Below are 17,456 nucleotides of genomic sequence, written 5' to 3' on the forward strand. Positions count from 1 at the left end.
ACCTCCGAATATATCAAGGAAGTATATTCTTGATAGTTTCATCCTTAGTGATTCTGGTAATTTGACAAATCAAATCGTGCTATTACGTTCTTTCTTGTTTAGAACATTAAGTTCATTCGAAATTCCATACTTATGAATTCTGTACCGTTATTCGCTTTACTAGAGGTCGGGAGGATTAAAAAAAAAAAAGCAAAGAGCTCCAAAATATAAGAGAAAATATAATGCCCAATAACAACACGGAAGTTACAAACCGTGGATATTAATACAAATAGCAATATAAAGACACGGTAGAATTAAGAATAGTATCACCCCAAGATAATAGTAAAAGTAAACAGATTTTTTTTTCCTGATGGAAGATTGAAATGAAGGATGACAGAAATGATAATTAGGAAAATATTAAGGATTAGAACTGGAATAAGCATTTTCACAATCTTTTGGATGTATGAACTAAGAAAGAAAGTATATGAATGGTGAGAATAATGGAACGGAGGAGCTTAATTTATAGTGGAAATATCAGACAGAGTAATCGAGGCAGATCACCGTATTTAATTATAGAGATCTTAATTTCCTTACTCGCCGAAGAATCAAATCTTTTAGATTTCGAAGATTTTCTTTAAATCCCTTGAATTCCGGAATTTAACCCTGACTCTGTCAAAAGTTAAGATGAATCTTTACTTTCCTATTTCACTCTTTGGTGATAGCTTCATTCGTACTCTTCGATTAATCGAATTATTTTATCCATATTACTCAATGATGATAAAACTCTATTTATCAACTCATATTCGTCATGAAAACATTTTTATAGTTAACCATGATGGCCTCACTCAAATTTCGGGACGAAATTTCTTTAACGGGTAGGTACTGTAGTGACCCGGGAATTTTCGACCAAATTTAAACTTTAATCTTTATATGGTTTCGACAAGATAAGCAAAGTCTGTAACGTTGAGTTTTAAAATATATATATATATATATATATATAATATATATATATATATATATATATATATATATATATATATATATATATATAAATATATATATATATATATATTAAATGATTTGCTTTGTTAAAAATTATTAAGTGATTTCTTTCCAAGTTATAAACTGATTGAGTTATGATTGATAAGATATTATTATTGCTAATTATTAATTATATTATAATATATTTCTGTTACCAAATGATTTCCGTGAATCGAATAGAATTGAATGTGTAAGTGTTTATGATTCCAACTACCTTACCTCATCTTTTATATATGTATGCATATAGATGCTTTTAGACACAATAACACATACACCCACCTTAAACCAATATCTTTCACTTTTATGGAATCAAAAACCACTTGTATTAATTATAACATTTAGCTTTATATAATATCAATATGAATATGCATGCATCAAATCTTACGATATAATTATCTTTGTATTGTTGTTGGACTTTAACATCTATCACTATCTACATTCATATATCTTTATCTACTTACAGTACAAATATATATATATTGATAGATAACAAACAATCAAATGTATCTACTTTATGTTACATCTTCCATTCCTAATCCATCCACTATCTATATTATATGATAATGTTATCTATCTAAAATATTTATATATGCAAAACACGTACATTCTATATAAATCACCATCACCTTCCTTGAGTACTTCTTCTCTACTACTAAACTAATTCATTCTCTACTTTTAATTTCGATTCATGATACTACCCAAAAACATGATTCAACACAAACCATACACCCAACATGATTTCTTACTCGACCCCTTCTTGCCCACCAACAATGTATCAACCATCATCACTGGCACACCCGGCAAACACCACCACCTTCGTTCAAGTATTGAAGAACCATTGTCAACTAACAAGTCACCATTTAGAACCACCATTAACAACCACCCCATAACTATCGTGAGCCCCATGATTATTCCCATCAAACTGCGACTACTAGTATCAAATATTCCTGCTCGATGTACCTGTTGGAACAAATCAAATCACTATCACCTTAACACTTTGTAGTCATCCACCACACACAACCCTATACCACCACCACCACCATAAACCCTACCAAAACCACCTCTTTAATCAACCAACCTTACCATCACTTACGGCTAACTGCAACTACTACTATGCCTGCTATTATGTGCTTCAATCAAGAACAACAACCCACTAGAGCTACTGCTGCTACAACTATTATAATTACAGCTGTTAGTCTTTGATGCCTCAGGTTTTTTTCTATTTCTAATCGCATTACAACAATCAACTCATTACAAACTACTATAACTGCAGCTACTGTGGTACCTGTTTCTGTTAACTGCTGCTGCTACTACGTTGTTTCTGGCCAAAAACACCCATCAACACCACCAACAAAAATTGCTATTACATCCCTCTAATCGAGCGGTTATGTTATCTATTGTTTCTGGATAGAACAGGATCACCAAACCACCATCCACCCATCCCTCCTTCAAGGTAGTTCACGAATATTACAATTGCTTCCATTACCTACATAACAAATGAATACCATAAATGTGTATAAGATATTGCAACTAGTAAATTGAACCACAGAACCAATACATTAATTTATAATACAAATTTCTGATTCGTTCTATGATTGCAGCCTTGAAATACCAAACACAACCACTATAATTTTATATCACAAATCACTGCCATATTACAAATTATTCGAAACCGTTATTCGTTATTGCTGCAATTAAAAACCGAAACCAAAAGCAAGACAGTAACAAAAATCGATTATCCCTAAACCCTTCATTGAACACAATTTCTTGCTGCTCGTGTTCAATCCACTTGAAAATATAGAACATATATATACGGATGAAGAAAGTAAGAGAATATCAAAGAACCAATACCCTATTTAATCAAGTAATGAACCGAATACCTGCTGCTAAATCGATTGATTGTATTGCTACTCTAATAGATCTGCTCCTGCTTCTGTTCTTCGTTGATTAATGGACGATGACAGATAACGACGATGAATAGATGACGAGTATATCTCGAATTGCTGTGGATGGATTGATCGATTAATGAATCGAGGGTTTTACGAATTTTGATATTGTCTCTGGGTTGTGCCCTACCTTCTCGATCTATTTATGGATGCCAACAATACCATCGATCCCCTTTAATTTGATTCGTGAATCCGAGGTCAACCCTGCATTGTTCAGTTGTTCAATATAGTCATATGTATTTTTACTACAAAATACATTAGGTGAGTTTCATTTTCTCCCTTTTACTCTTTACGTTTTTGGGCTGAGAATACATGCAAATACTTTATTAACTATTTTACAATATTTATATGCGTGAGTTTCATTTGATTCCTTTTACTCTTTATGTTTTTGGGCTGAGAATACATGCAAATGCTTTATTAACTGTTTTACAATATTTATATGTGTGAGTTTCATTTGCTCCCTTTTTAAATGCTTTTGCAATATATATTTTTGGGACTGAGAATACATGCGCTGCTTTTATAAATGTTTTACGAAATAGACACAAGTAATTGAAACTACATTATATGGTTGAATGATCGAAATCGAATATGCCCCTTTTTATTAAGTCTGGTAATCTAAGAATTAGGGAACAGAAACCCTAATTGACGCGAACTCTAAAGATAGATCTATCGGGCCCAACAAGCCCTATCCAAAGTACCGGATGCTTTAGTACTTCGAAATTTATATCATGTCCGAAGGAGGATCCCGGAATGATGGGGATATTCTTATATACATATTGTGAATGTCAGTTACCAGGTGTTCAATCCATATGAATGATATTTTTGTCTCTATGCATGGGACGTATGTTTATGAGTAATGGAAATATGAAATCTTGTGGTCTATTAAAATTATGAAATGATTATTTATGTTAAATTAATGAACTCACCAACCTTTTGGTTGACACTTTAAAGCATGTTTACTCTCAGGTACGAAAGAAATCTTCCGCTGTGCATTTGCTCATTTTATAGATATTACTTGGAGTCATTCATGGCATATTTCAAAAGACGTTACATTCGAGTCGTTAAGTTCATCAAGATTATTTTCAAGTCATTTATAGTTTGAATATATTATGAAATGGTATACTTGTCGTCAACTTTCGATGTAATGAAAGTTTTTTTTTTTTTTAAACGAATGCAATGTTTGTAAAATGTATCATATAGAGGTCAAGTACCTCGCGATGTAATCAACTGTTGTGAATCGTTTATAATCGATATGGACTTCATCCGGATGGATTAGGACGGGTCCTTTCATTTAGTTACTGTATTTGATTGTCAATCATCATCCAGCTATATCTATCTAAGACTATAATATATATATACATATAGGTAGATGTCATATTTCGACCAAACCCCACTATCTTATGTTTTTGTTTTATATTGACAAAATAAACTTTGGCATTCACACATACATGAACCTATTTAACGTCGTAATCTAACTCACTATTATATTTCCAATTGATTCTTTCTCTATTCACCTTTCACTTTCTAATCCATATACTAGCTATAATTATTCTATATGAATATATCTACATATATATCCATACTTAGAGATACACACACATATAATCAAACTTCCACCACCCAAGAACCGGTGACCTTACCATCCATCACCCTCAACCTCCTAACACCGTCGTAATCTACCACACTATGCCATCACAACCAAGAGCCTTCATCACCACTAAAGAACTCACACACATCAACCATCTTTTACCATGATCAAATCTCACGACGGTCAGTTATTTGAAAAACCAAAGTACTATCAAACAACACTTAATGATTCCTGTTTTCTACACGAATCAACGCAAAGAAGATCCATGTACTTTGTAACTGTTCGATACACCAAACCATAGACCACTTGTTCTAGTTGTTGTTCAACAAAACACCACAATAGATGCTACGCTACTGTTACTTGTTTTTTTTTACTACAACCATCGAAACCCATCACAATCCCTTACTACCTTTCGGCACCTCGCCATCACCATGAAATTATCACCACCACTTCACCACTCTACACCAACATCGGCTACAACCATCATGATCCATCTCCTTGAACCACCGTACCACCATAACCCGTTACCACACCACCACCTTGCTTTTATGTTTCAAATCAAACCAACAATCATACGAGTAACCACAGTAACCAACGGCTGCCACAACCATCTTTCATTCTCTCTACTCTCTCTCTATAATTTTTTTTCGTAAACACTATGGATACAACTCATCACCTTCGGCTTATCTTTTTCATCAAAAACAAACATTGAATCACTAACACCACAATCATCATCGATACTGTGTTGCTATTGTTGTCATACTTCTAGTCATCAAAGCAACCACGACCACCAACATAAATTACTAATGAACACTCATGAAAACCAACAAACCAAACCTGCAAATCATCACTTCTACTGCTATATATCTGTTTCTGTCTCCTTCACTACTGCTATACTAGTCTTGCTGCTTTAACCATCGCTAAATTCACTGATGTGATTCTTTCGGTATCAAACTCAACACCTACAGCTGCTATACTTTATATTTTATGTCTTATTCGAAGTTTGGCATGAAGTACAACGTGCTTCTCTCTTGCTTCGGTTTTTCTAAGCAAATACCCCACATAACTCGCTACCAAACCCACCAAAGAGGGCACTAACGACACTATTATTATGTCCCCACTTCCATTATGTTATTCCCAGTTAATGATATTAAAATATAAAATGAACGAATCCTAATTAATATAACATAGTTTGGGGCCGGCCTACTAGTCATGATAATGAACTGGTATTACTTTTGAAACGCATAGGCTGTAGAATTTGATTTAGTTATAACCGGGTTTTGCCATTGAGCTGTGTTACTAATTGGGCCGAGAGCTTATATACGTTGTACTGTTGGGCCGAAAGAAAAATCAATTTGTTGTTGGGCTGCCATATTTTCCCTAGTTGATCCTGTCGAGATTTATGATATTGATGATGATTCGATGACGATGATGAGTTAATATAGTTTAAGACAATGGTAATAAAATATAATAATCAAATTATATGATAATAATAATGATAGAGTTATATGATGATGGTTATTCATGATAATGGTGATGAAAAGGGAAACAATGATTGGATGATGATTATGAAAATGATTAAAGGATAAAATAAACAATGATGATGAGATGATCACGGGACTCGATTATGATTAAGATTATGTTTAAGATAATGATATTCGAAGTAGTATGATGATAATCGGATAAACAATGATGATGATGGAATCAGTTAAATATATGGGTTAAATATAATTAATCAGGGATCTAAATCAGGAAAGCAAAATTGGAAGAATGGTTAAGAGAAATTTTGGGTTAGCGGGACGTCGCGGGTTCAAAACCCGGACTTGGGCATTATTTTTAGGGCTACATCCTTGAGGTAGTTATTTATCTAATTATTATTATTATTATTATTATTATTATTATTGTTATTATTATTATTAAAATTATTATTAATAATATCATTAATATTATTATTAATATCATTTTAAAAAAAAAATTATCATTTATATTAAAAGTATCATTTTTACTATTATTATTATCATTATTAGAGAAATTATCATTTCTATCAAAATTATTATTATTACTATCTTTGTTATTATTTTGACATTAACATTATTATATTATCAATATTATTATCATAATAACTATTATTATTATTATTATTATTATTGTAAAATAAGACAACTTTTATTTATTATTATTATCAATATTATTTTATCAAACAACAATTAGTTATATAAAACTATAATTACTACACATAACATAACTATATTAATACTTTTATAATAAATATTAATAAATATAATTAATAAGGTTATTAAAGAAAAACCTAATTAAAATAACAATTTAATCTCTAATAATATATATAAACTTGTTTGATTACGACTATATGTTTTAATATACATACTTGATATAGGTTTGTGAATTCGAGGTCAACTATACTCTTGTTAAATGACGTCATATGTATTTTTACTACAAAATACAGTATGGTGAGTTTCATTTGCTCCCTTTTTAATTGCTTTTGCAATATATATTTTTGGGCTGAGAATACATGCGCTGCTTTTATAAATGTTTACGAAATAGACACAAGTACTTAAAATATATTCTACATTGAGTTGTACCACCCTGCATATCTTCCCTAATAGGTTGGTAACTACTATTTACATGTGGTATTGTAAACGCGAATCCTGTTGATAGATCTATCGGGTCTGACAACCCCAACCGGACTGGACGACCAGTATTCAACGGTTGCACAGTACTTCGTTTCGGTGACTACTCTTGGTACAGTGTAGTGAGATTTCATAATAAAGGGAATATGCGACGTTGATTAAATGTTAAGTATGGTTACCAAGTGCTCAACCACTTAGAATATTTTTATTAAAACGTTTGTGTATATGAAATCTTGTGGTCTATTAAGATATTGAAATTATTGTTATGATAAACCTATGAACTCACCAACCTTTTGGTTGACACTTTTAAGCATGTTTATTCTCAGGTATGAAAGAAATCTTCCGCTGTGCATTTGCTCATTTTAGAGATATTACTTGGAGTCGTTCATGGCATACTTAAGTCAATGCCTCGCAATGGGACCAAATGTTGATGACTTCGTTCAGATGGATAAGGATGGGTCCTCACAGGTGGTATCAGAGCGGTGGTCATAGCGAACCAAGTCTTGCATTAGTGTGTCTAACTAGTAGTTGTTAGGATGCATTAATGAGTCTGGACTTCGACCTAGTAGTTGTTAGGTTATATTAATGAGTCTAGACTTGAACCTGGTCTGCATGTCAAAAGTTTTTGCTTACCACCATTTGTCAAAAAATATCTACTTATCATTATCAGTCTCGACGCGTCTTATTGCAATTATTGCATTGATGATGTACAGACAAATTCACATCCTATCGCATTAAGTTTTGTCTGACACGTTTCCTTAATTCTCTTCGAAATCTACGGGATCTCCTGTACTATATCTAGGTATTCTATGCAATTAGAATATCATCCGATATCCGGAAATCATTTCATATTGAAAAACCCTTTACTTAATCGTACAAAATGGAACTCGCCACTAGTTCAAATTCCTCGGATTCTGACAACCATTCCGATATGGATTCTCGCTCGAGCTCCAAAAGCAGCGACACTAGGATGAATCAACCAATCATCCATACCCAATTCATTTGATGGGTTCGTAGTCTACTTAATCATTGGAGACAAGAAGAAGGTGATCCTTTCCATCAACCGAATTCACCTCTTGACGATGAACCTGATGCACTTACCGGCGAACTTGTCTGAAACACCAGATTCGCCCTCATTTCCAGGAAATTTCGCAACGATTATATGATATCCCAAATTCAAAACCTTATTCACTCGCTTGTTCCTACCGACAATCATCCTGGAGTAATAAGTCAACGAGATTCGCACCCGAGTTGCAGCCTTGAAAAATATGGTGCAAAACATACCAGTTTCAGCAACACCACCGGCAACACCAGTACCATCAACGGCAACATCCATATCCCACACCTCGACATCACAATCTATATCTCGAACATCAACATCATATACACACCATAGATACCAAGGAGTACCAACAACAATTAACGATGAAATATTGATCCATAACTTCATTAATATTCTGCAAAGAATATGTGATTCCTAATAGTTAACAATGAAGTATTTATCCATAACTTCATTGATATTCTGCGAAGAATATGTGATTCCTATTAGTTTTAGAGATTACTTATTCTAGCTCAAACCGAAAAGCAAATGAGATTAATATCATATTAACTCATTAAATTCATGATTACATCTGAAGAAAATATATGTATATATGTTTTCATAAAAATTGTAATTAAGAATTCTTTGGTACAAACTGTTAATGGTGAAAATATTTTAACGAGTAGGTAATACCCGAGGGATATTTAGATTTCACATTAATAAGTTATACTGTACATTCTTTTCAATCTGATTCAACGGTCAATTACTATCCTACTTACATTCACCGATATATGTATCTGTTCACCACCGAATAACTATTTTCATTCAATTTCATATTGCGATTTTGACTCATCAAAAATTCAACAAGTGGCATAATGAAGAAAACATTGAACAAAATAAAATTTAATAGAAACAAACAAATTAACTATGAGAAGAATTTTGTTAAGAATCCACGCTAACTGTTCCTAGCTAACTGATTACATTTTATTTATCGCAATTTATATTCTCGCAGTTTTATTTATCGTCATTTAATCTCTGTTATTTATTTTACGCACTTTAAATATCGGGACACGTATACAACGTTTTGACATATGTGATGTCCCCGTCAAAACACTTAACGGCTCCGTCACTTGGTCCCACAGCTTGATCATAACTCTATATAAATTTAATAAATAACCTTGCATTCTTTATTTAAAAATGATTTCCTATAAAGGAAACCTACCAAAATGTGTAAGTTTAGAAAAACCATACATTATTACTTAACCAAAAGTTGACTAAAACAAAGTCAACAACATCCACTATTGAATGTATCAAAATAAAATGCAAGTTAATGTTTAACAAAAGCTGCCATCATAAATATGCAGACTCTCTAAGCACAGCGGAAGCAATTAACCTGAGAATAAAACATGCGAGTAACTGTCAACAAAAATGTTGAGTGAATTATAGGTTTAATATTGTAAACAATATCTAATTTAAACCATAAAAATTTATGTTTGAAAACATAAAAACTCCTTTTTGGACCACTAAATTATATGTTAGAAAACATATAAAAACATTATTCCATTTTATGTGAACCATCTGGTAACCACTTAACCATTTATTTACCCTTGCCAAACACAATAAATAATATACACCGAACAAGTGTATCTACAACAAAATACGAAGTACTAAACATTCCGATTATAAATTGCTAGCGCGACTAGCTTGAAATGGGGTTGTCAAACCCGATAGATCTATCCGTAGGATTCGCGTTCACCAGTAGAAACCAGTGATTACAGTTACCAGACTAGGGAATATTTTTGTTCAACTCACAATGAATAATTTAAACCAACTTCCACATGTGTCCAAAAATATAAAATAAACTGCATTTATTCTCATCCCAATAGATTTAAAATAGAAAAATGAAAATGGGACTATAACTCATCTTAATAGCAAACGAAGTAACCACACAAATAAGCGAACAACAATCGAAGTAAAGTGATCAGGAATGATCACAACGCCGACCTATAAATAAAGCAGGTCGATATAAATAACTAACTTAGGCCAAGTCTTAGTATGATAGCTATGGTACATGTTGCAAGTAGACATAGAACAATACTCAACATGCATCGGTTTGATCGGAACAGCGTATGGACACACACTTTCTATTTTTAGAAAGTTTTTATTTTTAGCAGGTTTCCATTTTTGGAAAGTTTCTATTTTTGGAAAGTTTCCAAATTTAGAAAGTTTCTATTTTAGAAAGTTTTAAGTTAGGAAAGTTTCCTTATTTAGAAAGTCAACAAAAGTCAACTGAAAGTCAAAGTCATCTGAAAGTCAACTCAAAAGTCAACCTTGGTCAAACATAGTCAACATTAATTTTTAAAATGTAAGTTGTAATAATAATATAAGTTATAATGTTAATTAAAGTTAAATATGTATAATTATGTCATAACATAAGTTTAATTAGATTAAAATGAATTATTAAAGTTACCATAAGTTTAAATGATATAATTAATATAACATAAGTATTTAATTAATTAATTAAATATTAATCATAATATAAGTATTATTAATTAATAATAAATTTTAAATCATATCATAAGTATTATTAATTAATAATGAATTATTAATCATATCATAAGTTTCTAATTTTAATTATTAAATCATAAATATTTAATAATTAAATTATAATTAAATAATAACTAAGCCTTATAATAATTAAATAATTAATTAATCATTATTATAAGTCTCATTATAACAATCTCATAATATAAGTTTAATACTTATCATAAGTATTTTTCATTAATAATAAAAGTATTATTAATCATAAGTTTAATTAAAAGTTTAATTAAATCATAAGTAATAATTAAATGATATAATAAATATATATCATAAGTCTTAAATTATAATAATTACTTTTTATATCATAAGTAATTTAATAATAATGAAAATCATTATTTATATCATAAGTCCTAATTAATAACCATAAGTTTTAATTAAAAGTTCATCGGGTCATAACTTAAGCCCCGGGAATCAGTTTTCGGCGAGCCTTATATATATCTTCGCCTAACCAACCCGCCCGACACATTAGTGTGCTAAAGAACATTACAAGAACAGTCACCAAGTCGTGACTTACAGCTCTTAATCTATTTGGACCTTTAATCCGCTCAAAAACGTGTTTTAGTCATAACGGGTGATCCGTGGCTCGGATTTCGATGACCCGAACATGAAAGTTCATCCCATCATCAATCCTAACACACTAGTACACCCTAAGGACTCTAAAAATGGTCACAAAGTCGGACCAAACTTGGTTCAATTCGTTTTCATAGTTTAATCTCCACATAACACCATTTTAATCATATCTTAAGCTCCGGGAATCGAAATGACATGAATCCGGAGTCTAAAATTAATGTCTTGATGAGAGGAACTCATCTAGATACTTCAATTTCACTTTTATATCAGTCAAAATATCAGAAATGAACGAAAAGCCTGCTGTCCCAATTCAATCAAACCGAAAACATATGATTTTGAGCAATTCTACGCATACAATCATCAAAACAATAACATGTAACTATCATACTATCAAAATAATCATCAAAAACAGAAAAGTAATGAAAAATTAAAAATCTAGGGTTAGGGTTTATACCCTAATCAATAATCAAGAAGCGTAATCGCGTAGAGGAGATCGTGTAGAACGCGTTGATATTAATCAATTGATGATCCAAGCTTGTTTGAATGATGATGATGATGATTGTTGTTGATGGTGGCGACGGCACTCAAAGGGAAAAAGGGAAGAAGAAAAGTGAGAGCAAAGAAATAAGGTTTAGGTTTCTAAATTGTGAAATAAAAAAAAATGAAATAAGTGAAATGGAAAAACAAAGGGAGTACTCCCCCTCCCTAAATTTGGCTAATGTGTGTGTGTGGGGTGGGACCCACTAGCCCAATTTTGTTAAATGTTGGTTTACTTGTGGCCCGAATGCCCGAACGAAACCCGAAACGCGAAAACACGCTTACGCGATTGAAAATTCGGAGAGATAACAAATATGCGACGAATAAAATATATTAACACTAAATATAAACATATGACATTAAAATATCATATTTAAAATAATTAGGACTTAAAAATCCCAAAAGCTTGCCCGTTGGTTTGAAAACCAAAAAGATTCGTCGAATAGAAATTCGCGACACGTAGAAACGTATAACTTGAAATATGAATACAAATATTCATATAACACATAATAATTAATATATTATTACTAAAATAATAATATAGATCATAGAAATGACGTGGAACGAATAAAAATTAACGGTCATTAAATAATTAACGGTAAAAGATAACGAAAAAAGTAGGGTCGTTACAGTACCTTCCCGTTACGGAAATTTTGTCCCGAAATTTAAGCAGGTGCAGGGGTTGACTCGGCATCTGAGAACAAATGCGGGTACTTCTGCCTCATCTGATCTTCACGCTCCCAAATGAACCCGGGACCGCGCCTGGCGTCCCATCTAACCCGGACAATAGGAATTCTACTCTGCTTCAGAGTCTTAACCTCTCGGTCCATAATTTCAACAGGTTCCTCAATAAAATGAAGTTGCTTATCAACATGAATTCCTCCAGAGGAATTGTCTTATCGGCCTCGGCCAAACACTTCTTTAAATTCGACACGTGAAAAACGTCGTGAATAGCACTGAGTTCTTGTGGCAATTTCAAATGATAAGCCACGGGTCCAACTCTCTCAATAATCTCAAACGGTCCAACAAAACGAGGATTCAACTTTCCCCTTTTCCCAAAACGTATCACGCCCTTCCAAGGTGGTACCTTCGACATAACACGATCACAGACCTGAAATTCAATATCGTTCCTTCTCTTATTGGCATAGCTCTTTTTCCGACTTCTGGCGATTCTCAAACTTCCTTAATCCGTACGATCTTCTCGGTAGTTTCATGAAAAGTTCCCGTGCCTGTGAGTTGAGCATCCCTAACCTCATTCCAGCAGACAGGAGACCTACACTATCTACCATACAGCGTTTCAAAAGGTGCGGCTTAATACTTGCATGATAGCTGTTATTATAAGAAAATTCAGCCAGTGGAAAGTACTTATTCCAAACATTACCAAAATCAATGATGCATGCTTGTAACATGTCTTCCGACGTTTGAATGGTCCTTTCACTCTGACCATCTGACTGTGGATGATAAGCAGTGTTCATATCCAATTTAGTTCCCAAAGCATCTTGTAAAGACTGCCAAAACCTCGATGTAAATCGACTATCTCGGTCCGAAATAACACGGGAACACCATGTCTAGAAACAATCTCCTTCAAAAACAAACGAGTAAGCTTCTCTATTGAATCCGTTTCTTTAATTGGCAAAAAGTGAGCTGACTTTGTGAGTCGATCTACAATCACCCAAATGGTATCATAGCCACCCGCAACTCTCGGTAACTTTGTAATAAAATCCATTGTAATCCCTTCTCATTTCCACTCGGGAATCTCAGGTTGCACCAAAAGTCCAGACGGTTCCTGATGTTCAGCTTTAACCTTAGCGCAGGTCAAACACTTAGCCACATACGTAGCCACATCAGCTTTCAAATTAGGCCACCAATACAGCTCCTTAAGATCATGATACATCTTTCCTGAACCAGGATGAATAGAGTAGCTAGACTTATGAGCCTCATCTAAAACAAGTTGTCGTAGATCATCAAACTCCGAAACCCAAAGATGTCTCGCAAAATACTGAGTACCATCGGTTCGTACATCTAACTGTTTACTCAAGCCTCAGACCTTCCCATTACAAAATTCTCCTCCTTCAAGGCTTCTTGTTGAGCTGCAAGAATCTGCCTTGCGAGGTTTGTTCAAATGGTCATATTCAAGGCCCTAAACCTACGAGGTTCAGCCCTCTCTTTACGACTTAACGTATCGGCCATAACATTGGCCTTCCCCGGATGATACAGAAGTTCGTAATCATAATCATGCAACGTCTCAACCTATCTTCGTTGCCTCATATTCAACTGTTTTTGGTCAAGGATATGTTGAAGACTTTTGTGATCAGTGTACACAGTACTTTTGACCCCATATAAGTAATGTCTCCAATTCTTGAGTGCGAACACAACAACTCCCAATTCTACATCATGGGTTGTATAATTCTGTTCATAAATCTTCAACTGACATGACGCATAAACAATGACTTTCTTTCGTTGCATCAAAACACAACCAAAGTCTTGACACGGAGCATCACAATAGATAACAAGATCATCACTACCCTCAGGTAGTGATAATATCGGTGCAGAAGTTAATTTCTTCTTCAGAGTTTGGAAAGCAGACTCTTGTTCACTCTTCCATGATTACTTCTTTCCCTTATGCGTTAAAGCAGTCAGAGGTTTTGCTACTCGTGAAAAATCTTGAATGAACCTTCTATAATAGCCTGCTAATCCTAGAAACTGGCGAATTTGAGTAGGAGTTTTCAGAAATTTCCCATTCCTCAATTGCCTCAATCTTAGCAGGATCAACTTGAATTCCCTGTTTAATAACAACGTGAACAAGGAATTGAACTTCTTTCAACCCGAATACACATTTAGAAAAATTCAGCATACATCTCTTCTTTTCTTAACAAATCAAGCACCTATCTTCATGCTCTTGATCACTTCTTGGAATAGATAAGGATATCATCGATGAAAATGATAACAAATTTATCCAGATATAGGCTACACGCACGGTTCATGAGGTCCATGAACACAGCAAGTGCGTTAGTCAATCCGGACGGCATAACAAGAAATTCGCAGTGACCATAACGGGTACGGTAAGCGGTTTTCGAAATATCAGTTTCTTTAGCCCGCAGTTGGTGATAACCGAAACGAAGATCATTCTTAGAATAAATGGACGAACCTTGAAGTTGATCGAACAGATCATCAATTCTCGGAAGAGGGTAACGGTCCTTAACTGTAAGCTTGTTCAACTCGCGATAATCAATACACCATCGAAACGAACCACCTTTCTTCTTAATAAACAAAACAGGAGCTCCCCAAGGAGACGAACTGGGACGAATGAAATGTAGTTGCAACAATGAAGGAAGAAATATATGGAGTAGTCACATCGGTGGCATAGTATTTAAGGCAATTCTCTCAAAGGAGATAATGAAGATCATGGACTTCAAAGAAAATTTTCATTACATTTCCGATAGGAAGACGTACGAAAGGTGTGATATTTCAATGAGAGTGAACTTCCTTGTACAATGAGCGAGGAAATCTAGGATTCATCCATATTCTTAAATTTATGTGCAGATGAAAAGAACGCCAATCATGGGTTATAAAGAATGGTCGACTCCAGGTGAGATGAATCTCCAAAAATAATTTTGTGTACCTTAAAGTATTGAATCCTAGGATTGATGTTTAGGAGGGTGTTGCGGTTAACAACGAATTTTGAGAGTAGAACCCCTCAAACGGTCTAGTGTAATATATATCCATGATACCCACTATACAACAGTTGGGGTAGAAACCCACCTAGCGCCTTTTCTACAATAGGGTGACCACCGAGTGTACCCCAGAAAATTGATTTATCGATCCGCATTTCGGCCATGTTCAACCATAAGAGGGAAAATTTTATGAGCGCAAAGACTTTCCAACAAATTTTATAAACCGGCATCCAAAGTGGTGCAAGAGTTTTTATCAATGAACTTAATGGTAAGTTTCATCCTTAAACGGAGGATGAGAAGAACTGTGATCCAAACACTCTGTAGAGTAATGCGAAAATTTGATAAAATCAATCAAAGGAGTTTTGAAAAAGCTTTAAACTTTTGATGTGACAACATAAACGGAACGAAGTTCTTAGTAAATTTAGAAGTATGTACAATGTGTACCATTTTTTTTTATAAAACAAATTGACTTAATCAAACAGCTCAATAACTGAGTGGTTTTAAAATAATTTTGAAGGTATGATTTAGTATATACTAGCCAAAATAGGTAAAGGTAAATTTATTCATTTGAATCCATACGTACATATACGATTTTATAAATTGTATACATGACAAAATATTTCATTACTTCTATTCGCCCATAAATCCCGTGAGAACCGCCCAATTAAACGAATGTGTAAAACTCCCGATGATAAACAGAGTATATGTATTTTAGAGGTTACAATTTGAAGTAAGATCGTGGAAGATCGAGTAGAGGACTTGAATTGTCGTGCGGCATTTGACCAACAAATGTTACGAGGTCATGAAAATCAATGAGTTAAATATTGTTTTGACTATTATCAGGACATAAGTCCTTGGGCCAAAACTCTTCCCGAGCGAAGCTGTTGCTAACAAGCGAGTTATGAATGATAAAAGCATGGGATAGATAATCCGGTTAAAATGAGCTTCTCGTATATCAACAAATAAGATAATGAATATTTTCCCTACCCATGTAATACATCGGAATTTCTGAATGAGTAGTGTAAAAATTTCCTTTGACTCGCTTTCTATTCCTCATGTCACAATATTGGGATTTCTTTATGAATTAACGTAATATAACCACGTTGGCCTGACGCCATTATATTTCGCTAAGTCATAGTTCCATTCCAATAGCACTACATGAGGTCAGGACACGCGATCAACGTCGAATTTCCACACACTTTCTCTAAAACAATTTCTTAAATAGTGTGCTAAGGATAGCACAAGAGACAAAAACATCAAATGTAATGGATAGGAGTAACGATGACATAAAAATGTCTTCGAAGTACCAAGAATCTCTAAAAGTCAAGAATGACATCTTCCGGTTCAAAAACCAAAGCACATAGGCACAACGGCACAAAGGCACGTAATATAACAAGAATGCTATATACCTAAACATAATAGCTGACATTGAAATGCCGAGCCTTTAGAAGTCAAGAATGACATCTCGTGTAATATAATTCAAACGTTATATACATAACCACAATAGATGACATAGAAATGTCGAAAATTCCAGAATTCAAGAATGGCATTCCTCGGTATCACTAACCGACGTGTTCTTATAAAAGATAAACTCGCATGAGTTGTAGGATACGTTTAAATCGGAATGAAAGTTCCTCCCGAATTCAGAACATATGAAGGAGATGTACATATATGAAAACTATATACATACCAATATGATACAAGCCTTTCAAAAAAAAAAAAAAATACCAATATGATACAAATAATCACATATAATAATATATTATAGGCCGGGCTGTAGACTAGACTCACTAATGCACCCTATTGACTCGGGTAACGACATCAATGCAGCCT

Source organism: Rutidosis leptorrhynchoides, chromosome 5 (assembly GCF_046630445.1).
Source record: "Rutidosis leptorrhynchoides isolate AG116_Rl617_1_P2 chromosome 5, CSIRO_AGI_Rlap_v1, whole genome shotgun sequence".
NCBI classification, from domain to species: Eukaryota; Viridiplantae; Streptophyta; class Magnoliopsida; order Asterales; family Asteraceae; genus Rutidosis; species Rutidosis leptorrhynchoides.